A 27,284-nucleotide genomic window follows, 5' to 3' on the forward strand; every position below is an offset into this window, starting at 1 on the left:
AGAAAAGAAAAGAAAGAAAGAAAGAAAGAAAGAAAGAAAGAAAGAAAGAAAGAAAGAAAGAAAGAAAGAAAGAGAGAGAGAGAGAGGGAGGGAGGGAGGGAGGAAGGAAGGAAGGAAAAGAAAGAAAGAAAGAAAGAAAGAGAGAAAGAGAAAGGAAGGAAGGAAGGAAGAGAAAGAAAGAAAGAAAAAGAAAGAAAGAAGAAAGAAAGAAAAAGAAAGAAAGAAAGAAAGAAAGAAAGAAAGAAAGAAAGAAAGAAAGAAAGAAAGAAAGAAAGAGAAAGGAAGGAAGGAAGGAAGGAAGGAAGGAAGGAAGGAAGGAAGGAAGGAGAAAGAAACGAAAGTTGGCAAGACTGGGAGTGAAACGAATTTAGAGGATTTTTCCCCTATAATTAGGTCAGGAAACAAAGGAAGGCCTGAGGCCAAAATTATGGCAAGTTTGACTGGTAAATGATGACACAGTTTTAGGTGAGTCTCAGTGAGATGTCTAGAGGCTGTTGGATTTATGGGTCTGAAACAGAGGAGAAATACCTGGGCTTGTGAAACAGACAAGGGAGCCATTAGTATTGGTGGAAGTCATGGGTGAAGGTAAGACCTTCCCCAAGATTATCCCTAGTGAAAGGAGAAGATGACTGAGTGTGAATTCCTGGGAAATGGAAAACCTAAAGGAGAGGGAAAAGAAGGAAGCACTTGTAAAAGAGATTGAAAAGTTGCCAGATAAGTAGAAAAATTCAAGAGGTGATCTCTCTGTCAATTCTATCAATCTGTTGACTGAATGTCTCCCACAAATCCTTAGAAAATGATCTTTGTTTTTGTTCCTCTTTACATTTTATTTAGTCTTTATAAATTTATGAGATATAAGTGTAATTTTGTTACTTGGATATATTGCATAGTGGTGAAGTCAGGGTTTTTAGTGTATTTATCACCAGAATAATGTATATTGTACCCATTAAGTAACTCATCATCCACCCCCTCCCCCATTCCCACTCTTCTGAATATTGTCTATCATTCCATACTGTGTCCATATGTACACGTTATTTTGTTCCCTCTTATACATGAGAACATGTAGTAGTTGTCTTTCTGTGTCTGAGTTGTTTTACTTAAGATAATGGCCTCCAGGTCCATCCATGTTGCTGCAAAAGACACGATTTCATTTTCTTAAGGCTGAATAGTATTTTCGTGGATATACATATATATATATATATAGTCACATTTTATTTATCCAATTATACATTGATGAACATTTAGGTTGATTCCATATCTTTGCTATTGTGCATAGTGCTATGATAAACATACAAGTGCAGATATCTTTTTGATGTAATTATTTATTTTCCTTTGAGTAGATATCTAGTAATAGGATTCCTGGTGCAAAGAGTAGTTCTATTTCTAGTTCTTTGAGAAATCTCCATACTGCTTTCCATAGAGGTTGTAATAATGTATAAGTGTATATATGTTCACTTTTCTCCACATCCACACCAACATCTTTTTTTTTTTTTTTTTTTTTTTTTTTTGCCTTTTTAATAGTAGCCATCCTGGCCGGGCATGGTGGCTCACATCTGTAATCCCAGCACCTTGGGAGGCCAAGGTGGGTGGATCACCTGAGGTCAGGAGTTCGAGACCAGCCTGGTCAGCATGATTAAACCCCATCTCTACTAAAAATACAAAAATTAGCTGGGCATGGTGACGCATGCCTGTAGTCCCAGCTACCTGGGAGGATGAGGCAGGAGTATGGCTTGAACCCAGGAGGCAGAGGTTGCAGTGAGCCAAGATCACACCATTGCACTCCAGCCTGGGCGACAGAGCAAGACTCCATCTCAAAAATAATAATAATAATAATGGACATCCTGACTGGTGTAAGATGATATCTCATTATGGTTTTAATTTGCATTTCTCTGATAGTGAGCATTTTTCATATGCTCGTCGGCCATTTATTTGTATGTTTTCTTTGGAAAAATATTCATGTTATTTGCCCATTTTTAATGGGATTATTTGTTTCATTTTTGTTGTTGCTAAGTTGTTTGTATTCCTTGTAAGTTCTGGATATTAGTCCCCTGTCAGATATCTAGTGCAATTTTCTCCAATTCTGCAGGTTGTCTACTCACTCTGTTGATGATTTTTTTCCTCTACAGATGCTTTTTAGTTTAAGTCCCATTTGTCTATTATTTTTCTGTTGTCTGTGCTTTTGAGATCTTAGTCATAAATTCTTTGCCTAGACCAATGTTTAGAAGAGCTTTTCCTAGGTTTTCTTTTAGTATTTTTATAGTTTCAAGTCTTATACTTAAGTATTTAGTCCATCTTGAGTTGATTTTTACATATGGTGAGAGATAGGGGTCTACTTTCATTCTTTTGCATATAGCAACCCAATTTTCCCAGCACCATTTATTGAAAAGGGTGTCCTTTCTCCAGTGTATGCTCTTGTTGACTTTGCTAAAGATCAGTTGGCTGTAGATATGTGCTTTTATTTCTGGGTTCTCTATTTTGTTCCATTGATCTATGTGTCTATTTTTATAACAGCATCATGCTGTTTTGGTTACTAACTAAGATTGTAGTATAAATTGGAGTCAGGTATTGTGATGTCTCCAGCTTTGTTCTTTCAGCTTAGGATTCCTTTGTCTATTCAAGCTTTTTGTGTTTCATATGAATTTTGGGATTATTTTTTCTAATTCTAATTTTGTGAAAAATAACATTGGTATTTTGGTAGGGATTGCATTGAATTTGCAGACTGGTTTGGAGATTGCAGTATGGTCGTTTTAATGATGTTAATACTTCTGATCCAAGAGCATGAGATGCTTTTCCATTTGTTGATGTCATCCACAATTTCTCTTGTCAGGGTTTTGAAGTTGTCCTTGTAGAGATCTTTTCCCTCCTTGATTAAATATATTCTTCCTAGGTATTTTGGGGGGTAGTTATTTTAAATGAGATTGCCTTCTTTATTTAATTCTCAGCTAGATGGTTATTGCTATATAGACATGCTAGTGATTTTAGGGAGTTTTTGGAACATTGCGAAATTTTTTACTTCAGTAATTTTAAGAGTATGAATAATTTTTGGTTACATGGATGAATTGTATAGTGGTGAAGTCTGTGCTTTTAGTGTGCTTGTCACCCAAATAGTGAACATTGTACCCAATAAGTAGTTTTTTTATCCCTCACTCCTCTCCCAATCTTTCCCCTTCTCAGTTTCCAATATCCATTATGCTACTCTGTATACACTTGCATACCCATAACTTAGCTCCCACCTATAAGAGAGAACACGCAGTATTTGATTTTCCATTCCGGAGTTACTTCACTTAAGATAATGGCCTCCAGTTCCATCCATGTTGCTATAAAATACATTATTTTGTTCCTTTTTATGGCTGAATAGTATTCCATGGTGTGTGTGTGTGTGTCTGTGTGTGTGTGTGTATACACCACATTCTCTTTATCCACTCATCAATTGATGGGCATTTAGGTTGATTCCAGAACTTTGCAATTGTGAATTGTGCTGTGATAAACATAAAAATGCAGGTATCTTTTTATATAATGATTTATTTTCCTTTGCGTAGATACCCTGTAGTGGGAGTGCTGGATTTAATAGTAGATTTACTTTTAGTTATTTGAGAAATCTCCATACTGTTTTCCATAGAGGTTGTACTAATTTATGTTCCCACCAACACTGTATAAGTGTTCTCTTTTCATCACATCTGCACCAACATCTATTGTTTTTTTGACTTTTTAAAGAATGGCCATTCTGAATAAGGTAAGGTGGTATCTCATTGTGGTTCAAATTTGCATAAAATACTACTGATTTTTGTACATTTATGTTGTATCCTAAAACTTTACTGAATGCATTTATCAAATCTAAGAGTTTTTTGGTGGCGTCTTTAGAGTTTTCTAGATATAAGGTCATTTAATCAGTAAACAAGGATAATTTGACTTTATCTTTTCCAATTTGGATGCTTTTTCTTTCTTTCTCTTGCCTGATTGCTCTGGGTAGGATTTCTAGTGCTATGTTGAATAACAGTGGTGAAAGTAGGCATGCTGTCTTTTTCCAGTTCTTAGAAGGAATGCTTTCAACTGTTCCCCATTCAGTATGATGTTGGCTGTGAGTTTCTTTACAGGACCTTTATTATGTTGAGTTATGTTCCTTCTAGGAGGGTCTTTATCATGAAAGATGCTGAATTTTATGAATGCTTTTTATGCATGTACTGACATTACCATATGGTATTTGTTTTTAATTCTCTTTATATAATGTATCACATTTATTAATTTGCATACGTTGGACCATCCTTGCATTCCTGGTATGATACCCACTTCATCTTGATGTATTATCTTTTTGATGTGTTGTTGGATTTGGTTTGCTAGTATTTTGTTGAGGATTCTTTTCGATGTATAATTATTTGTGTCTATTTGATTAAAATATATAAATGTTTCCTATGTAATATACTGATGGACATATTAAATAAGTCCTATTTAAAACAAGAATGAAATACAAGGGCTATTTTTTTACCTACACATGGCAGTAGATGTGCCACACTTTGAGTCATAGCCCAAATAGCTGATTCATCACTATAATTCCTGTACCCATCTCACTTTCTGCTGCCTTAATCAACCATGTATTCACAACATCTAACCATCCTTCCAACACTTATTTTTAGGTAAAATCTAACTGTAAGCTTTAGTACATTGATAAAGTCTAAAATGTTGCTTCCATCTCCTCCGTTCTTAGATTTGATCCATTTTTCTACTCATATTGGCATGTGACATTGCTGCTCTCACCAAGTGAGTCATATGAAATGGGAATATGAATATAACAATTTAAGACTTCTCAAAAAGAACTGCAGTCTGCTCTTTTACATTTACAAATATATAGCAATTGCAGAATGAAGTTTACATTTACAACTTAGTGGTTTGGAATGGTAATGCATTTCTACTATTATGATTTAGCAAGTAGATATTTGTGTAGGATCTAAAAGTGTAAAAACAATCACTTGGGAGTAGAAGTGATGATTTTTGAGACATACATTTTGTTAGGTTTCCAAAGGCCCCTAAATAAATTGAAGAGATTCTATGTATATTCTCCAAAAGTCCCATAACTTTTGGAATATCAATGAGGCTTTAAATAACATCATGTAATATGATTCTTGCTGCTCGCCCTATAGGGCAAAATATAAAATTTCCTCCTCTCCCCAGCACTAATGAAGATTAACCTAGGAAAAGCAGCATACCAGAACTCATAATTAGACTAGTTCATTGGAAATTATTACACAATATTGCTGAAATGGTGGAGTGGAACCAGCCAGACTTGAGTTTGAAACTTGTCTCTGATTCTGATTGACTAGACATGATTTGTAAGTTGTAAAATGAGCAATGACCATTGACTCTGGCAAAGGAGATGGATTCACTAGAAGGGATGGATCCAATCTCAACCTAATCTTCATTTTTCCTGGGGTAAACAAGGACTAGATCACAGCCCTGCCTTACACAATATATCTAGCAATACCTATATAATCAAACAAGTATTTCTGAGTCCTACCACATATCTGACAATTGCTAGAATACAGCAAGGCAATTAGAATATGCTGCCAATGATATTTCTGATTAACTGGAAAACTCTACAGACTCAAAAGTGTGTGAGCATCATTATATCTCAATGATGTCCATCCAGGTGGTATAGTCATGTCAGTTGAAATGTATCCCTAATAAGGTGTGAAATGGATGATCTGATCTTTTGTTCTTCAGAATTGGTTAAACAGTTGGATGTACATCAAGTATAATGACAACTGGGAAAATTAAGAATGTATACAAGCCTCATCGTGGGTACTGTATACAGCTGAGAGTTTCTCCTATAATTTTCTTCTGAACTTGGCTTTAAAATGTATAAACTTTTATTTTTGAGTCAAAACGCTAACATACATTCACAATGGAAAATGTGGAAAATACAGGATAGCATAAAGAAGCAAATGAAAATCACCTATAACCTTCATTTCCTCTTGCCATTTTTCTATACATGTAATTGAAATAACATGCATCACATTATATTAATATATACATACAGATCGGTAACATATTTTCTTTAATTAATATATTAGGTGCCTTTTCTCTTATAATACATATTCCTAGATACCATTTTAACGTCCTTGTAGTTCGCCATTACATTGATTTGCCATATTCTATCTTCTCAGGCTCTCCTGTACAAATGCATATTTTAAAAGACAACACAGAGTTGTTATTTAATTGTTCTATTTGACATTACAAATGATTGACAGCATTGCAGAGGATCAAATGGGGTAATACATGTGGAACACTTTGAAAAGGCATAAAAGGAACTCTGAAAATGTTCTTATAAGTGAATCAGGAAAGTAAATACATCAAAGGTAAGAAAGGCAAAGTGGAATAAAGCTCTGAATTAAGCAAAGTTTCAGAAAGGAATAGTTCTCTGCAGCATCCTGGAAGTAGGATAGGAACAAAGTGAATTTTTAGAGACAGCTCTGGCTTTATATATTTTGTCTTGTTGACCTTCTATTAACTATCAAAATTTTCAAATTTCTTAATATGTGAAATATTTCTCAAGTTATGTTTTTGTGTCTGGAAGCATCACAAATACCAGTGAATCTTAACACCGGGATTAGAAAATATGTTTTCCACATAGATATGAAGCAACTCAAAGCTAATTGTGCTTCTGCCTTTCTTGGCAGGTTAAAATTTCTGTTTAAAGTTAAAAAGTATACTATTACCTATATGTATTTTTAAATTTTCTACAATGATAATATATTATTGTGTAATTTTTAGAAGTTACATATTTTGGCAAACTGCATTTTCCAATAATGGCCATAACAGTATTTCCCATTTGTACATTCTCTTCTTACAATGCACCTTGACACAACCTTATCAAGAAATGGAGTCTGTGTCTCCTTCCCTTGAAGCTGGGTGGACCTCTATGACTGTATGGATCAACAGAGTACAGCAGAAGTGATGCCATGTTACTTCTAAGGCTAGGTCATAAAAGGTGATAGAGCTTTCATCTGGTTCTCTCTCTCTCTCTGGCATGCTTGCTTTTGGAGCCTAACTGCCGTGCGATGAGGGATCCTAGATTACATGGAGAGGCCACATGTTCAAGTTACAGTTAACCACAGTTCCAGCTGGGGTTCCAGGCAACTGTGTCAATCAACAGACACATGAGTGTGGGGCCTTTGAGATGAATCCAGCCCCCAGAAACCACCTGCATGCAGGTGAATGAGAAACTGAGCAAGAACTGCCTATCTGAGCCCAGCCAATCCCAGAAATGTGAGAGACAGCAATACGCAATAGTAATACTATTAATAGTACATGATTGTTGCTGATTTACACCACTAAGTGTGGGGTGGTTTGTTATGCAGCAATAGACAACCTGAACTTACATAAGTAAATTAAAATGAAGGCCTTGAATTACAGTCAATCTGCCTGCGTTGGTGAAATGCTCATGTTAACCCAGTTCTACTTAATAGACATAGGCAAAAGACACTCAAACCCCTGCTTAATGGAGAACTAAAGTAACCATAAACTGAGAAGGCAAAGGGAGCTTTTTAAAAAACACCATTTTTCACAGTTGCAAGAGAGGCCTACATTGCTAGGTGTGGCTGGAAAATACTAGCAGCTGTTGGACAGGGCTGGCAAAATTTTAAGGGTGTAAAAGAGCCCAGTTTGAACAATGGCTTGAAGACAACAGTGTCTCTGGGAGGAAGTGTAGAGAACCAAGTGTCTCTGCAAACAGGGGTCACAGCTGCAAATTAAAGAGCCATTTTCACATTTGGATTTTTTCATGTTGGTCATTTTTTTCAACACATATGCAAATGAGTCTGAGGAGAGACAGTTGTCACTGCTTAAATCGATACTTTGAATGTTAACGTTCATCACATATATTTTATTAGTAAAGTGGGGCTCTACATAACCTTAGCCACATTTTTTGTTTCCCCCTTTTAACTGAATAAACAACAGCACAGCCTAAAACAAGTCAGAACTGTTCTTGAGGGATCATACAAATATAAGAAAGATTCTGGGACCTGAGTAAAAAAGCTTCTGTTACAGCAATACCAGCCTTCAGTGACATTAGGTTATAAGAAGGAACCTCACGATCTGAGAAATCAAGTGCAGCAACTGAGAGCTAGGAAAGTAGATCTCTCTAGAGAGTGAATAAGACTGAGTCACATACTGTGCAAAGAGAAAACAACTAAGGGCTATTTGGAAGCTGCTTGAACATTTGTCTATCTCTTCATCTGTCTTTAATTTTGGCACTGAGTCTTTTGTAAGCCTAAGGATTAATTCTTAAAGGGCAAGCCTTGGTCCCCTGGCTATTAGAACCAGGCTAGGATTTTCTTTGAGTTCATCTAGTGGTAGGTTTCACACATTTTAAAGTGTTTAAAGAAGAATGAGGAATCAGGTCGATTCCTCTGTCCACACTTTTGTATCTCATGCATTGTCAGTATGAGGAACTCTCTCAGGAAATTCACCATGTGCTTATCCTACTTAAAGAACGTTGCAGAGGACTATTACTTTCTAAAACTTCACTTATTTCAGAGCTTTATGCTACTTTGTTTTTCTTCTTTTCAAAAAGTTGCTGTTTTTAAAAAAATTATTATGTATACATAATGTTTGTACACATTTATGAGGTACATGTGATATAATTGGGGTATCCATCACCTCAAGCATTTATCATTTCTTTGTTTTAGAAACATTCCAATTTCACTCTTTTATTTTGAAATATAAAATAAATTATTGTTAACTATAGTCACCCTATTGTGCTACTGAACACTAGATCTTGTTCTTTCTATCTAACTATATTTTTGCATCCGTTAACCATACTCTCTTTGTTTCCCACTCCCCACTACCTTCTCAGCCTCTGGTAACCATCATTCTAGTCCTTATCTCCATGAGTTAATTATTTTTTAGCTCTTGCATATTAGTGAAAACATAATATTTGTCTTTCTATGCCTGGCTTATTTCATTTAACATAACGTCTTCCAGTTCCATCCATGTTGTTACAAATGACCGGGTTTAATTCTTTTTCATGGCTGAATAATAGACAACCAAAGGAAAAATGGACACACTGGATTACATCAAGCTAAAAAGCTTCTGCACAGAAAAGGAAACAATCAACAAAGTGAAGAAACAACCCACCAAATAGGAGAAAATATTTGAGAACTATCTATCTGATAAGGGATTAATAACCAGAACATATAAGGAACTCACACAACTCAATAGGAAAAAATTAAATGATCTGATTTTTAAATGGGCAAAAGATCTGAATAGGCATTTCTTAAAAGAAGATACACAATGGCCAACAGGTATATGAAAAAATGTTTGACATCACTAATCATCAGATAAATGCAAATAATAACTACAAAGAGATATCATTTCATTCCAGTTAAAATGGCTTCAATTCAAAAGACAGGCAATATTGAATGCTGGCGAGGATGTGGGGAAAGGGGAACCCTGGTATGCTGTTGGTCAGAATGTAAATTAGTACAGCCACTATGGAGAACAGTATGAAAGTCCCTCAAAAAGCTAAAAACAGAACTACCAAACGATCCAGCAATCTCACTGCAGGGTATATATCCAAAAAAAGGAAATAAGTATATGGAAGAGATAAATGCACTCCCACGTTTATTGCAGCACTAGTCACAGTAGCCAAGATATGAAATCAAGGTATGGAATCTTATCTTTGGTATTGCTTTACCAAATCACTTATGAGAGCATTTTCAAGTGTTTTCAAAGTGTTTTCAAAGGTCTTTTCAAAGTGTTCCACATATATTACCTCCTGCAATGAATATTATGAGCCATCTTTTTAATTGTTGGGAAGCAAATGAGAGGTGGGCTTTTACCAGGCCTGGCAACACAGCAGATGATGAAATACGAAGTGTATGTGTACACATGGTAGTGATAAGCTGAACATAGTGAACAGTCAGGTTGACTGCCCAGGTAACTCAGAGGTGCAGGTTGGGATCCCTGGGAAACAGACTCTGAGAGAGAGATTCACACGTACGAGGTTTACTGGGGAGTGCTCTACAGATCAATACCTGGAGAGTAAGGGAAGGAAATAAGACTAGACAGAGGGAGAAGTTGAGTGTTAACATAGTTCCCAGAGAAGCCTCAACCAACCCCACAGGGAGTCCTGAAACAGGGAAAACTCTTCAAGGTTGCTCTACTTTATAGCAAAGGGGCTATGTCTTTATATTTCTCCATTATGCTCACTGGATGTAGGCTGACTCTGGGAAGGAGACATAATCTTAAAGCAGCTCTTTCCACCTAGGAGCAATTTTGGGGAAGGGTTTACAACTGGGGGCTGTCTGTTAGTTGCATTCTCAGCAGCTGAGGGAATGAGTCCTTTGGTCCTGAAGAGGGATCTGGTTGACACAACATAGTATTTACTACACTCAGAATGGATGCAAGGACCCATCTTCAAGCTTGTGTCAGATCTGACTGAAGGATTTAATCTGAGGAGAACAGCACTTGGAAGGAAGGGGGAAAAAAAAGGGAAGTAGTTGCTGTCCCTGACCAGTTCTCTCAAAGAAGAAATTTAAATACTTGTCAAAATATAGATAAAGAAACTGTTAAGGGAAACAGTTTGAAGTGTCTGATCAGTGATCAGACCATAAGATAAGTAGATATTCAAAGGGTGGTGCCTTATATATGAATGGTCTGAAAAGGTGATCCATAGGAATAGAGATGTAAGTGGAGATTAAAGAATAATATCATGGAAGCCAAAGTATGAGATACTTTTAAGAAGGAAAAAGTGATAAGCAGTATCAAATTTCAAGGAAGAATGGATCAAAAAATAATCAAATGGCTCAGAAAGTAGGCAGGCAGTGGTCACTTTGGACAGAATCATTTAAGATATATGGTTGGGGCAGAAGTTAGATTGCAATAAAGAGTGATTGTAAAATTGAGAAGGGGTACCATGAGAGCAAACCACTTTTTTTTTTCCACAACTCATGTAGGAAGAAAATATGAGCTCATCAAGATACTGAGATTTTGGACTGAGGAAAACTTTTTTTTTTTGAAAATGGGAATAAATTTTTTAGCATGGGTATATGCAGAGAGAAAGGAGCTAGGGTAAAAGGAAAAGTTGAAGGTAAAGGCAGTTAAGGATAATTTATGAGTTCAGATCCTGAAGCTGATGAGAGGAAATGGAGTCCATGGTATATGTGTAGGAGTTAGGTTTGGATGGTGAAAAAAGTCCCCTTCTTCAGAGGCAAAAAGAAAAGGAAGTAAATGCCATGATTTTAATGTCTTCTGAATGATACCACAATAACTTCTCATTTATTAAGGTCTCTACCTGGGAATAGGATTAAAGTTAGACTGACACACAGCAAGGATGGCCTCTAGCTAATGAGAAACCAACATGACTACATCTTGGTTCCTTTAGCTCATTTAAGAAGTAGATGATATATTTAAGATTCTAACACTGAATTAAGATGTGTCTACTTGTCATCATTCATGTGCTTGAGTGGGATATTATTTATTAATGAAATTATACAATTTTAAAGACAGAAGAGACCATTTTAGACAATGGCTCAAATTGGCTACTATGACCATAAATGTAAGGTTTACTGAAGAAAATGGCTATAGGTGGTTCCAGATACAGAAATAACCTTGTTCTGTACCATGTACTCCTATACCCCTAGCATCAGCTGACTGGACTAAGGGGAACATTAACTCTAAAGCAGCCAAGCTACAGGATGCCTAGTGGTCTAGGAGGTGGCCTATGAGAACACTGTCTATCAGGATCTATAGCGATGGATTGAAGCAATTTCCTTCAAGTATGTAAAAACAAAAGGAAGGAGCAAGAAAACTCTTAGTAGGGGCAGAAGCTGAAAGATATACAAAAAGAAGATTGATAATAGAGATCCTTAGGCAACTTGCATTATGAGGAGTTCATGGATGACCAGAATCTAGAAATAAGAAGGCATTGGTAAACATACATAGAAGACGGTGAGGCCAGTGGAATCTCAAGTGCTTGGCCCAAGGTCACACAATTAGTGACTAGCAAAATCTAAACTAGAGTACCATTCAGATTTTTTGTTTGTTTCTGCAACAAACAAGTACCTTCAACTATCCCACAGTGCCTTCCAAACCTGGCTGTGAATCAGAATCAACTAAAAAGCTTTTGAAAAATACACTGCTGATCCCTAGGTTCACTTCTGGAAATTCTTGTCCAATAAGTTTGGCTGGAGAGTTTGGGTCTGTACTTCTAACAAGCTACACAGGTGATTCTGATGTGGGAGATCAACTGACCTGTGTTTGGAAAGCACTTTCCCAGGACATAGCTCTGTGTACCCAAGTGCTGTTAGCTACTAATTTTAAATTCAGGTTCAGGAAGAATTCATTGTTACTATGGTGACAGAATAGGCATTAATAGGAATATTTATATTACTAAGATTGGAAATGAAGGGAATCACATTATCAGTGCAACAATTTTTCCTGGGTTGGCACCAAACCTCGAAGTTCTTGTTTAGAAAGCAGATCATGCATTCCTTCCCCTGACTCTTTAGTAAAATGACTAAGCTTAAGTTTCCATTTCAGTTTTGTGATTTTTAACATCTTTGTAAAAATATCTTTACATAGAAAAGTATTTTTCAGAAGTACCTTCAAGAGAATAAAGTTAATGTAAGTGTGTCTGAAACTCATGGCAAATATATGGGGAAAATCAGAAGATGGTCTGTGCATATAGAATGGATATTTAAGGAATGGACCCTTTTTAATTTTACACACTGTACCCTGTATATTTTATATGTGCACACCTACACAGGATGGTCAGAACTCAATGCATTTCTTATTGATTGATTGACTAGGACCTCAGGTCAGTCATAGTAGTCTTTCATCTTCATCTCCTTTCCATTATCCTTCACTCTTCTTTCTTCACCTGCAGATAGAGTAGAAATCCATTAAACCGTACCTTATAGTTTTGAAGCCTCCAACTAGGACTAGTCTTATGTTTTAAGGCATGCCTTCTCAAGGAGATGATATCCAGTCCCAAAGGGCAAAAATCAGTTTTTGGAATTGCCAAAAACTTAAATATTTCAGTGATTTGTGTAGCCCCCCAAAGGGCTACACAGTACATAAACAGATATACAGTTGATATGTGGTATTAAAATTTCATGTAGTGGGGCAGTTATTTCGAAAAATATGTCAAAAATCCTTAGGGGGCAAGTGATAATCAAAAGAAAGGCTGAGAAACACTTTTAAGGGCTCCACAAAAAATCTTGGCTGCCTAGCATCTAGGCTTTGCCTCACTGCACACACAGATTGCTGTGAAGAGTTTCAGTGGTGAATTGGCAGTTAGTCAGTCAGGAGACCTGGCTTCCTGGCTGGCCATTAAAGATTTCCTGGGTAGCACCCTATTAGCAGCCAAGTATTCTGTTTGAGGAATACTTGAAGAGTTAACACTCTTCAGAAAAGCCTGAAAGATGTAATACAATGAACAGGATTTCAAGGGATGGTTGGGCTTTTTGTAAATGGAAGCCTTTTGTTCAGTCTTTCAAGAGGAAATTGGAATCAACTGATACTAATGGAGGCATTATAGTAGTAGAAGAGCTAACTGGTAAACAAGTTATTTAAAATGTTATTCAACCAGAGATGCCTCAAGAAATGATGCCTCAAGAGAGAGAACAGAGGCCCAGAAGAAAATGAAGCCAAACATTATGACTTAGTTGAATATGTTGGGTCCAAAAGTCATTAATGCAGCAGAAGTAATGAATCTAGATAGTGTTTGTAATCACTTCTATTGGAAAAAGATTTCAATGCAACTTTATTTGATTATTCAGGTAACTACATAATCTAGAGTTAGTTTAAGTGAATATTTTGTCAGATTATTGGCTTTTCTTCATATTCAGGACTAAACCAGTTTTGTAGATATGAACAATGCACTAAGTAAAGTTATAATTACTATGTATACAGTGAAATTTTGAGAAAAATAAAAAAACAAAGATTGCATTACAAATGTAGTACTTATGTTTATGTTTCTCAAAGTGTTGATGTCATCTCAGAACAGCACATTAGTTTCCTATAGCAGATTATTTTACTTCATGCATCTCCTGTATGTTATTAGGAAATACCTGTGACCTACTGAAGCAGTATAACTCTGGAATGCTAAATTTGCAGTTCACAATTTATCAGTGCATCATAATATAGACTACTGAATTTATAACACAGTATATTGTTTATTATATAATTTACTCAGATTATTATATCCATGTTACAGTACATGGTGTATTAATCTTGTCCTCTGCATTGTGACATGAAGTGGTCTTGGCATTATCATTAGAGCAATGTCCAAAAACATAAAAAATGAGGCAGGACTTCTAGGCTGAATGTCTTACACATGACCCTTTTATACCATATCCTTATATCATTCGTCCTGCTGCTGTGTGCTGGAGAAAGCTGAACCCTGCAGACTGCCTCAGCAGGCTTCCTTGTCCTCTGGCTTCCGGTTTGTCCAATGGAAGGCGCATGCAGAAACAGGAAGGTGGGAGGCATAAGAAGAAATAGGAAGGTGAGAATAATAAAAAGTTTATCGCTTTCTGCATCACAAACCACTAACAGAAAAAAAAAGTTTATCCCCTAGCTCTTTCTCTGCCTTCTTAGCAGAGCTTCACTGCTTCCCCTTAGCTGAAGGCCACAGTTCCTATCAGGTGTCTCCATACAGATATTCTCCCAGGTTCTGGTAATGGCTCCCTCCCCTTTTTTCTTCAGACCTCAGACTTTCTGATGTTGCTAGACCTGTGGTGCTGCAATATCCCTTGCTATTTTTCCTACACTCAGCCCACACCTTTGTAAATGGTCCAGTTTTCAAATTCTTCTCAATTACTCAGTGTGAGTATGCAGTATTTTTATGAAGGAACCTACAATGACACCACATTGTAGTGGACTATAAGATTATTCACAGATTATTGACCTTTTACTGTATTATGCCATGTAAAAGCTAAATTCTCAGAAAGGGACATTTGACTTTCTAAGCACCAGATATCAGTTAATGAATTAGTTATAGCTCAGCTATGAAAGCTGAAATATTATGCAAAGGTGGGCACTACTCCAGTGTGGAATACAACTGCATGCCATATAGACTAATTGAGATGTCCATTAACAGTGAAGAAGGGCCGCTGGTAATGCAAACATTTTACCTTCAATTTGAGGCAAGCATAATAAACAATGGATATTGTAGAAAGTGCCAGCAAAACACTGTACCCTAGAGAGCTTTGCTTTTATTAATGAGAAAGGTAACAAATTAATTTCCTGTGGAAATTGAATAATTTTTATTACTTCCCTTAAGCCAGAATTAATAATTTAGAAATGGTTCAGAAGAGCCTTAACAATGCCTTAGACTTGGTGTGGACTTATATAGCAATATGCATGTCTATCTATAAATGTGCACGTTTTTAAATATAGAAAATATAGGTAAGAATTTGTTTATTTGCATATATCGATAGCTAACCAACTAGTGCCAATTCAGATTTGCTGTTTTATCCTGAAAAGTGTACATGGAACTGTCCCTGCCACTGAAATACATTAGGCAATAAATTTCAGAGCAAAAAACACTTAGAAAATTGTCATCATTTCACATTTGGAAATCCTTTAACTCAGCTTTGTTCCTTGGAGGACTGAGAGGACACTGGGTTATCTCATTATGCCTTCCTTTCTGTGAGTGATCAGATTAATCTGAAACTAGGTGCTTAATACTTTCTAAGTGTTGACATTATTATCTTCTCCTACAGTTTGGATTGTGATTTGTTGATATCCTCTAAATATCTTATTACAGAGAACTCTATAAAAAGGTCCTTGGCACAGGCAAAGGCAGATCTATCAGACAGATGTACCTCTTACTTGCATTGGAATTCCTCTAGGGTCATATATGTCTACATCAGGCAGATGACTTAATAATTATTTCTGAAGAGTTCATGAAGACCAGCTATTCAAGGTCTTTTGTTGGTGGCGGCGGGAGGGGGGCGCGGGCAGGGCGGTGCTGAAAATTTCAATATTGATGAAAACATTCCACATTAGCAATATGGGTAGAAGGAGTGGTTGTCCTTACCTGTGCCTCTTCACCCTAGCTGGGTCTAGCTCACTATGGACACTTGATGAATATTAATTGAGGTGGAAATTAATTGGAGCAATGAGGTCCCATTGAGGGAGAGGAACAAGGACTGTGGGCATGTTATCAATTGACATGTCATGGGTTTTCCTTTTTCCCTTGAAACCTAGAAGAAATACATATTCAAGACCTAGTCATTTTCCTCTACTGGCAGCTCCATCTGGAAGTCATGCAAAGAGGTATGTAATCCAACCTGTGTTTTGTAGTGATACAGAATCTGGCACTGGGTTTCCATGGGGGTCAGTCAGTTGAGAAACCCTCCAAGTGGACTCCCACAGCTAGAGTGGCAAAGAGCCTTTGCTAATCTTTTTTTTTTTTTGTCTCTATGGGTTTAGCTTTTAGAATTATGGGACCAAGCCACAACTCGGCATGCAAAAGCCATAATAATGATGATTTCATCTTAGGCTGTTTGTAGACCTCTGATTCTCCTGTGGAGTATGAGAGTTAGGAGAAAGGCAGGTTACATAACAAGAAGTAAACACAGATTGGCTGGCTGTGCAGTAACTGGGGTTTCCATTGGTACAGTAGAAAAATATTTGCTCTCTGAAGAAAAGCAAGAGAGCCTTTCCATTTATATCATTTTGGCAGTTTGTGCTGAGGTCTTTGCTAACACTCAAACTATTATACTGCCAGAGTTTTTTGTTCATCTAAGAGCAAAAAGCATTGTATACCCATTCACATACTCTGTCTATCTTCCTATCTCCATCTAAAACTACTTGAGTCTATTTTGTGATATACAGGTTTCCAAAGTGTTTTTACTTAATATTTAAGCTTTTTTGTCCTATTGTCCTATACTTCACATGAAAAGATTTTGGACAATACTTAAGCATGTTTATAGTCATTTATCAATTAACTTTATCATCCCAGATGACCCTGACTGAATGTGTTGAAACAGGCAGACTCATCTAACTCCTGTTTCCTGACAATTCCAGTGAGATATTTAATTTCCCCACTCCATCCCCATCCTTGTGCTCCTATCACACACAATAACAAAACAAAGTCTGACACACAAAAGATACAGAAAATTAAATTATTATTATCTAAGTTTGTGAATAATAAACATATATACTTTATTATTTTCTTAAAAGTAAAGAAAGACGATGGAAATATTTTAATTCATCTGGTCACTTATTCATTACATCTTTCAAGTGGAAAAACCTCTGTTTAGAAGTGACAAGCCACTTTAAGACCACAAGGTAATCATCAAGAACACTAAAATCTTAGTGACTTACCAAAGCATTATAAGAACACTTAGATTTGTCATAATAGCTAACCAGACAGGGAGAATATGGCTACTTGAGAGCCTGAGGGTTGATTTCATGTTGAAGCAATTTGCTTTGAGGAAATCAGAACTTAAGTGAGCCTACTCTCAAGCCTCAGATACTCCAATCAGTCCTTTCCACCTCCCTCAGATGCAGAGGGACATTCTTAAAGGAGATCTATGAAAAATAAACAAGCATAGAACCCCACTTCTGCTAGTCCCCCATAATTTGAAATCAAGCACAGCTACACCAGGATAATGCTCCCAATTTGTTTTCTTTTGATTGTGGATGGCTGTGCACTGTGTAATAATTCAGATCTCCATGGAACATGCCATTTTGCTTTCATGGGAAATTAATTTGCTTTCTACTTTGGAATAATATTTAGTTGTGTTTCCCCATCTGTGCCTTGCCTGTAAGTATAGACCAATGAAGGATTCAATAGAAAAGTTTTCAAAGATTTAATTCAAGTAAATCCTCTACGTATTTGGCACACATCAAAAGCTTATACAAGACCTGCTAGTAAATTTGCATAATGACCAATGTTATATAATTGTTATCTAATCCTTAAGGATGTGCATAGGACAGATATAGCGGATACCTCCGCAGGTATTGCTAGGCATCTCTAACTCTACATGTCTCAAACTAAACTCCTTACCCCATCTCCCTTTGACAAAACCTGTACTCCCTAATCTACCGCCATTCATCCAGTTAACAAATATGGATATTGGGAATTATTATGCGATCCTTTCTTTCCCTTGTGCCAAGGGATATTGTGTCAAGACTTGTAACTGTTTACCAAATCCATTTCTCTTTCTTTCTGGACCTAGAGCTATACTACATTTTCCAGCCCCTAGCAGTAAGATGTGGCCATGGTAGTAAGTACTAGTGAGTGAAATATCTGTGGAAGTTTTATAAGCCATTTCCTGGCCAAAGATTGTAAAATGATGATATGCCCTCTCCATACTCTCTTTCTCCCTCTGGGGACTATCATGAAGTTCTAACAGATAGTGGAACCAGAAGATGGAAGGAGCCCAGATTCCTGAATCATCAAACAGAGGAAAGCATCCAGCTGACAAAGAACATCTTCCTTGAGCAACTATGTATACAAGAAATAGACTTCTATATTGTTTGAACCATGATATATATTTGGGTCTATTTTCACTGCAGCTTGGTTTACCTAACTGATATTCCCAAGTTAGTCAATTCTGTCTTATAGATAGCTCACAGATTTTTCCCACCACCTTCAGTCCAGCTGCTCCTTCCTTTGTCTAGGTTCTCACTCTCCTTAGACTGGAGCCCTACAATAGCTCCTGAATTAGTTTCCTGTTCTGCCTTTGACCTTGCTTTTCTTCAGAGCATTATCTCAAACTGTGTCAATAATTACCTTTCCACAATATTAAATGGCAATAAATTCCAGGTTTGAAAACCATTCAGTGATCCCCATCCTCTACATTAAAAATTCTATGCCCTTGGCTCATCAGTAAATATTCTTCATGACCTGTTTTCTGCCTTTTCTTTCGGTCCCACCTCTTGGTTCACTGCTGCCCTTTCTTGGCTTTCTTCCCTTTCATGTTTTCCCTCTTCCCTACGGGAACATCCTGAGTTACTTCTCAATTAACCACTTGTACTCAAGTACTCAACTCTGAGTCTGGGGAAACCCAAGCTAAGACAGGCCTTTATTTGTCTATTCATTTTCAGAATATTAGGACACTGTGAACCTTAAATACACTCTAATTATAATCTCCATTATACTACCTAATTATAATAAAGGTGGCCCTCATGAAATTGCCAAATATCATAAAGATTTCTGTGAAGAAGTAACAACAACAACTGTAATAATAATTCAAGCACAAATGAATAACAAGAAAATGGAAATGCTATTTAAGAATAAAATGCAATTAAGGTCTATACAGTTTTGGCTGGAAGTCAACTCCAAAGATTATCTGATGGATTTTGAAATATAAATTTTGATATACACACTCTGATGATGAAATATGACAGGTATATTGTAATTATTTGAGAAAAGCCAACAGCACAAAAGTGAATAAACAAAACACATAAGTCTCCAGAGAAGTCAGATAATTTAGGGAAGAGAAATTTAAACAAATCTAATTAATATCTTCAGAGAGATTTGGGAAGAGATATCCACAAAAAAAATTCACCTGCTATGAAAAGAAGCAACACATAAAAGCAGCCTACAAGTTTAAATGTTATTGCCAAAAATATAGCATGCATGAAAAGATTGAAATAAATAATCAAAGAAATCTTTTGTAACAGAGGAGAAAGACAAGAACATAAAAATATGATAAAAAGGTAAGATTAAGAAGATTGATCCATGCTAAATTCCTAGAAGTAAGACAGCAGTAATGGAGGGGATAAAATTATGTTTAAAAAGAGTATTTCCTGGAGCTGATGAAAAACTGGAAAGTTCAGATTGAAAGGACTTCCCTCTAGCATCTAGCAAGATAAATTAGACATATTCTTATGAAATTTCAGAATGTTGAAGATAAATAAAATAACATACATTGTTTTAGTGAAGAAAAACCATGTTACCTACAAAAGAATCACAATAAAATTGTTTCAGTTTTTAGGAGGCAATATGGAGCAATGTCTTCTGATTTCTAATGAAAAATATTTTTAGCACTTTTTATTTTTAATTGTGGTAAATTACACATAACATAAAATTTAGCATCTTAACCATTTTCAAGTGCACAGTTCACTTTTGTTAGTTATAGTAACATTGTTGTGCACTCAATCTCCAGAACTCTTTTCATCTTGGAATATTGAAATGTTGAAGCCATTAAACAACAATTCCCCATTCCTCCCTGCTTTTCCCTCCCCAGTCCCTGAAAATCATTCTCCTTTCTGCCACTGTGAATTTGACTACTTTGGTACCTCATGTAAGTGGAATCTTACAGTATTTGTCCTCTTGTGTCTGCTTATTTCATTTACCATAATGTTCTTAAGGTTCATCCATACTGTAGCATGTGACAGAATTCTCATCCTTTTTTAAGGGTGAATAATATTCCATGGTATGTATATATCACATTTTGTTTATTCATTCATCCATCCAAGGACACCTGGATTGCTTCTACCTTTTGGCTATTGTGAACAATTTAACTATGGATATGGGCATACAAATATTTATTTGAGACTCTGCTTTCAATTCTATTGAATATATATCCAGAAGTGAAGTTGCTGAATCATATGTTAGTTCCATTTTTAATTTTTGAGGAATTACTGTACCATTTTGCATAACAATTAAATCCATTTATATTCCCACCAACAGTGTGCAATTAAATCCATTTACATTCCCACCAACAGTGTGCAAGGGTTTTGACTTCTCTATATCCTCACCAACACTTGTTATTTTCTGTTTTGTGTTAGTAAACATCCTGATAGATATGATGTGATATGTCATTGTGGTTTTAATTTACATTTCCCTAACGATTAGTGGTATTGAACATATTTTCATATTACTATTTGTGTATCTTTTTTGATGAAGTATCTATTCAAGTCATTTCCTCATTTTTAATCAGGTTATTTTTGTTGTTGTTGTATTGTTAGGAGTTCTTTATATATTCTGGATATTACCTCCATACCAGATATATGAGCTGCAAATATTTTCACCCATTTTGTAGATTGCCTTTTCTACTTTGTTGATTGTATCATTTGAAGCATAGAAGTTTTTAATTTTGATGTAGTCCTGGATAATTATTTTGAACCTAGAATTCTAAACTCACTTAAAATAATCATTTTTGAAGGCAAGAAAAGATAAGTTTAAATCTGCCAAGTTCAGATGATTTTTCATTATCCTGGAAATATTTAAGTTTATTGTGAAGTAACATGAAGTTGGGAAGAGGGGGTTTCCAAGATGCAGTGGAAAAACATAAGGTTATACCAAAAAGAAACCCCCTGGATACAGGGTACAGCAGACCCAGCAAGTAGTAGTACGCTTAAAAAGCTGTATGATCCTAGTTAAATGGTGATGAAGGTATATATTTTTTAATCTTAAGGAAAAAAAGGCTATGGGAAAAATTATGTACAAGAAAGTCATACCTCAGATATGAGCAAACTAAGGCATGATTTGGTTTTCTGCAATTGATATAGTATAAGTAAAGAGAACCAATTCAATTTTGGCAATTGGAGCAGTAGCACAGGATTTTAGTGCCAAAGAATTTGTGACACATATGTCGAAGTTTTTCTCTGTTGTACAGTTATGCTCATTGAGTCACAGAGAAATAAGATTTACATTAATCATAACAGTATAGGTATGTTTATTGGCATTTGGTTGCCAGAATCATTTCCTAGTAAACTTAATTATAGTAATGGCATAGGTGACAGAGGGCTGGGAAATGGAGGAAGGTGGTGGAGACAAGAGTGGTGGAAGCTAAATTTCTTATCCTGCATAGTGAAAAGTCAATATATACCATGTAAAGTACCTGGATCAGTAAGTAGAGACAAAGAGAGAGAGACTGAAAGTTATAAAATTATCTTCAATGTACTCTGAGCCTAGAGGCTCAAATAGAATCTCGAACTGTTTCCATGAAGTTCATAGGGTCCACACAAAAATACCTTTATTTCAGTGGCTTCTGCTTGTTTTCTTCTCTTCTAAGTCCCCTCAGTTTTTCCTGCCTACCTACCTTTCACCATATTTTCGGTTCCATTTTCAGGAATAAGTAACTTCAGATTCTTTCAGTCCTGTGTATCCCCGGAGAAGGGCTTTAACTTTTTTTCTTTAGAACAGGACATTTCTTTAGAACAACAAACATAGTTTTCTTTTGCTAATTTGACCTTATCTCATCTTCTAATTTCTGTGTATTACCTCCCTAAAGCCTCTTTACTCCATGTTACCAAAGTCTCTGTTCCATCCTGCACACAAAACAATAAGAAACACCACATGTTGAGTGTTGACGCTATGCCCAGTGCTCTTCCAAATGTTTTATAGACATTATTGCCCTTAATCCTCACAGTAGCTTTATGAAGTAAAGGTGTTCATTTCAACTCAGAGTAGAGATAACTGGTTCAGCAAATACTTCCAATTTTAAGGGTTATAGGCCTGGTGAGAGAGTTTTAGAAAGGGTTTTTGATTCAGACAAACTTGAATTTAAATACCAGTTTTGCTGCTTATTAACTTTGTGACCCTAAGCCACTTATAGGAGCTACCTGAGTTTCCTGTACTCCGTGTGAAAAATGAGACAATATTTCTATATTTAACTTAAGCAACTATTGTGAGGTAAAGTCCTGTAAAACTCGTAGCATGATGCTTGACAAATGGCAGAATTTGCCAAGTATCTTGTTAGAATTATCATCATCATCATCGTGATCACAGATATCATTGCTAATTCAGCAGCAACTTTCTTTTTTCCTTTTTAACAGCTTTATTAAGATGTCATTCTCATACCATACAATTAACCATTCAATGGTTTGGAGCATATTACATTATTAATAATTTTAAATTTTGGTAATATATACATATATAACATAAAATTTGATATTTAAACCATTTATGTGTCCAATTCAGTTGTATTAATTATACATACAATGTTGTACAACCTTTACCACTATTTCCAAAACATTTTTATCACCTCAAATAAATTCTGTAACCATTGCACAATAACTTCCCATTCCCTCCTTTCTCCAGCCCCTGTTAACATTTAACCTACTTTCTGTCTATAAATTTGCACATTCTAGGTACTTAATTCATACAAGTGGAATCATAGTGTTTGTTCTCTTGTATCTGGCTTATTTCACTTAACATTTTCCAAGTACAAAAGTACAGTTAGATAGGAGGAATAAGGTCTTGTGAATGGTAGCACAATGGGGATGACTATAGTTAACAATAATGTATTGTTTATTTCAAAATAATGAAAACAGTAGAACTGGAATGTTCCTAATACAAAGAAATGATAAATGCTGGAAGTGATGGATACTCCAGTTATCCTGATGTGCTCATTACACATTACATGCTTGTATCAAAAATCATATGTGCTCCATAATTATGTACAACTATTATGTATCCATAATAACTTAAATAACTAAATAAATAAATCTAAACTTTCCATAGGTTAAAAAAATGTTTTCAGGGTTCATCCATGTTGTAGCACGAATCAGAACTTCATTCACTTTTATGGTTGAATAATATTTCATTGCATGAATATACCACATCTTGTTTATTCATTTATCTGTTAACAGACACTTGGTTTGTTCCTGCCTTTTGGCTATTATAAATAGTGTTGCTATGAACATGGGTGCACAAATATCTCTTTGAGACCCTGCTTTCAATTCCTTCGATATGTATCTAGGAGTGGAATTGCTAGGTCATATGATTAGCTTTTTGAGGAACTGCCAAACTGCTTTGCATAGTAGATGCAGCATTTTACATCTCCATCAGCAGTGGGTGAGGGTTTCAAATTTTTCACAACCCTTCCAACACTTGTTATTTTCCATTTTTTAAATTACAGCCATTCTCATAAGTGTGAAGTTCTTTAGCAGTAACTTTCTAATCCAGGATTTCTTATAAATGTAAGGTATGACTAAAACAGCAGACAATAAAGATAGAATCATACTTTTGGATATTGTATTCCATCCTTAGTTCTAAAGAGACAATCAGTAGGATTTTCCTGTAATCTCTATACAAGTAAGATAATGTTCTTGTGTCTACAAGATTCTTGGGGAGAAATTTCATTGCCAAGAAATTGCCTTAATTTGTAAGGTTTCCAGTAGACTACATGTATTTGCAAGCAAACAATCACAGCAGACAATCAAACAAGCTTTATAGATAAGGTCCGGCATAGTAGCACAATAAGCAATTACATTTTTAAAAATTGACTTAAGACACTGAGTATAGATTTGTGAAATTGGCATAAAAATATATGATTCTTGTAGAGACAAGCTTATGATAACAGAGGCTAGAAGAATACCTGAAGCAATATCCAAAAGATCCACTACATATTTAACAGGGTTTCAAAACCTAGCACCAAAGTTCAAAGTATGTTTGTATGATATCAGATGGAACATGAGCTTTTTCTTTTTTTATATTTAGATTCTATTCTCTGTAACACAGAGGGTGCATGCCACTCTGGATGGATATATTGGGTTTACTTCATATCGGGTCAATGTTTATCTGGCTTGTGGCAAAGAGAAAGTGGAAAAGAATGATTCAGGGTGTATTTGATCTGAAACGAAGAATAGTCACTAAAACCATAAAATTTGTGACATTTTTTGTCTTGCCAATATGGCATTAATTGAAGCCACTCTTCTTTAGTGATTTTTTAGCAGCATTGACGAGATATCTGCTTCTGTGAAGTTAGAGTTTTATTCTATTAAAATATTTAGCTACTGTTAAACAGACATATATACACAAGCTAACACACACAGCTAATCTATCCAATGCTGTGTAAAGTTTTGTGAATGGACCTATTTAATGCAATAAACGGAAATGTTTATGTAGAGTGAACTAGGGTCTTATTTGGGACGTGATACAGATTAGTTTGTTGAAGCACTGACTTAGGATCTAAAGAAACCTGGCTTTACCATTAGGCTATGTGACTCTGAGCAAGACATTGAAATTCTTTGAATTTCAGTCTTCGGCAATACAGAGATTATAACATCTACCTCATAATATGATTGTGAGAATTTTATGAGTCAGTATCTATAAGGTGTAATGTGTAATATAAGGCTTAGCACTATGCCTCATAGATCCCCAAGTGCTCAATAATAATAAAATAACTAATGTTCATTAACTCTTATCTTAATGGTTCAACAAACAGTACCTATTATCATAATTTTATATGTGTGGGAGATACTTGTCAAATATCTTGTTAGTAGATATACTCTAAGATACTATTTTACATAAGTATAAAACAATAACAAATATAACGATAAAATCCCATAATGTTAATCTTAGAGTAATAATTTACTACTATGGAGAAATTGAGGAGGAAGAAATATTTCACTCTGATGTGATGAGAGCCGCCCAGGGCTGGAATGAGTCAACTTTGGAATTCAAACATTCTCTGGAATGCTTTTAAGCATAGGCAGTGACCAGTTGGTGGGAATGTTGTGGAAGATATTTAAACATAAATGACTGACGAGGCCAAGTTCTCTTCCAACTCTGAGAGTAATACTTCTTTCTCATTTCCACTAATTCCTTGATATCAATAATGGATTCCCCATCATTCATCAATAGGACAAAAGATTTGGAAAACTGTATCCCCAAACCTTCCTTTTGAAGAGCTACAGAAAGAACTAGGCTCCAGTTTGTTCTACTTGGTGGAGAATTGATTCCCTTGGGCTCCTTGAATGTCACGTGTAACTTGATCTGTTTCCTTTCTATTGAAAATTGGTTGTGTTTACTTACTTTTCTAAACTGAGGTTTCTCAACCCTTGATAGGTTGGTGAAATATAGTTCAACTGCTAAGGAAATGAGGCAAAAATACACCCATACAATAATCATTCCTCTCCTGGCTGAAATAAGCCAAGAGACAAACAGCAAAATATCAAGCTAAAAAGCTTTCAAGAGAAAGCAACCCTGGGGACTGTGTTATCCTTCCTTATTTTACCAGAGACAGAATGGCTGATGTAATAATAATTTGAAGTTAGATTTTAAAATGTAGAGATGCATCAAAATATTAACACAAAGCAAATTAACTTTTAGGGGCTTTATGGTTTTAGAGGAAGGCATACTTTTCATTTTCATCATAAGCAAAAAATAATAAGTTATCTTTTTGGCTAACTTATTCCAGTATTTTTTTTTTAGGACCCTTATTAGGACAAATGTTTTTGGAACAACTTAGTTTCCGTCTATTTAATTCTTTTCTGGGCACTGTGTCCAAAGGATAAGATGTGTTCCTGATCCTCAGGGCCTTACTGTAGTCTAGCGCTTTCGAATCAAGACATTGCAGGCATAGAATTAGGTTTTAATCTTAATGTGCTGCATACTTTCTGTGTAACCTTGAAAAGTATCTTTAACTTCTCTGAGCTTCAGTTTTGTCATATTCATAATGAGGATAACAATATCTACTTGATAGTGCTGTTGTAAGAATTAAGGGGGAAAATGTATGTAAAGATGACTATATATATAATCTAATGTGTGTGGCTTTCAGTACTTCTTAACTACTTAGTGGGGAAATTACTTCACCTTTTCTGCCTCAGTTTCCTTATATATAAAATAGTTATAATAATTGTACCAGGTGCATAAAGTTATTATAAATTAAGTAATATGTATGTAGTGCTTAAACAGTGTCTCAAACATAGTGTATGTTCAGTAAGAGCTGGCTGTTATTATTATTGTCATTGTTATTATAATTATCCTTACCACCACTATTGGAATTTCTGAGAAATAGGTTGTTCAGAGTGATCAAAAGTAGGGTTTGAGCTTGTTCTTGAAAAATGTGGAAAAAAGAAGGTGGTAGAAGAAAAGTGAGTAAAAACCCATAGATAAATGGGGATAGATGTTCTCGGGAACAGACTGATTAGAGAAGTCAGTATGTCTTGGTGGGAAGCAATGTCAAGTCATTAATTTTGGGCTTAATTCTGAAGGGCTCAGTAAGTCAGGCAGAGGAATTCAAACTTAATTGTTGTAGAGTGATTTTTTTCTTGCTTTATTTTGCTTTTTAAAATTCAAGACCCCTTTTTACCACCATACTCTGAGTTATTTTGTTGAAGGAACACTAGGCATTCCATTCCAGAGTGATCCGATATTTCTGAATCCCCAAAAGGGTTTGTGGGCATTCAAAACTGCCCTAGCCCTAGAAGACTATCCAAGGCTCATTGAATCCAAGAATTGGAAACTTACTCAAACTGACTCAAGCAAATATGGTGTTTTCTGAAAGGACACAGCATGCCTCTCACCAACTCTTCAAGGATGGGAGACCAAGAGGAGCTGAGTCCTATGGAAACTGGAACCTGAAAAACATGGA

The sequence above is a fragment of the Piliocolobus tephrosceles genome, chromosome Y, assembly GCF_002776525.5.
Source record: "Piliocolobus tephrosceles isolate RC106 chromosome Y, ASM277652v3, whole genome shotgun sequence".
Lineage (NCBI taxonomy): Eukaryota > Metazoa > Chordata > Mammalia > Primates > Cercopithecidae > Piliocolobus > Piliocolobus tephrosceles.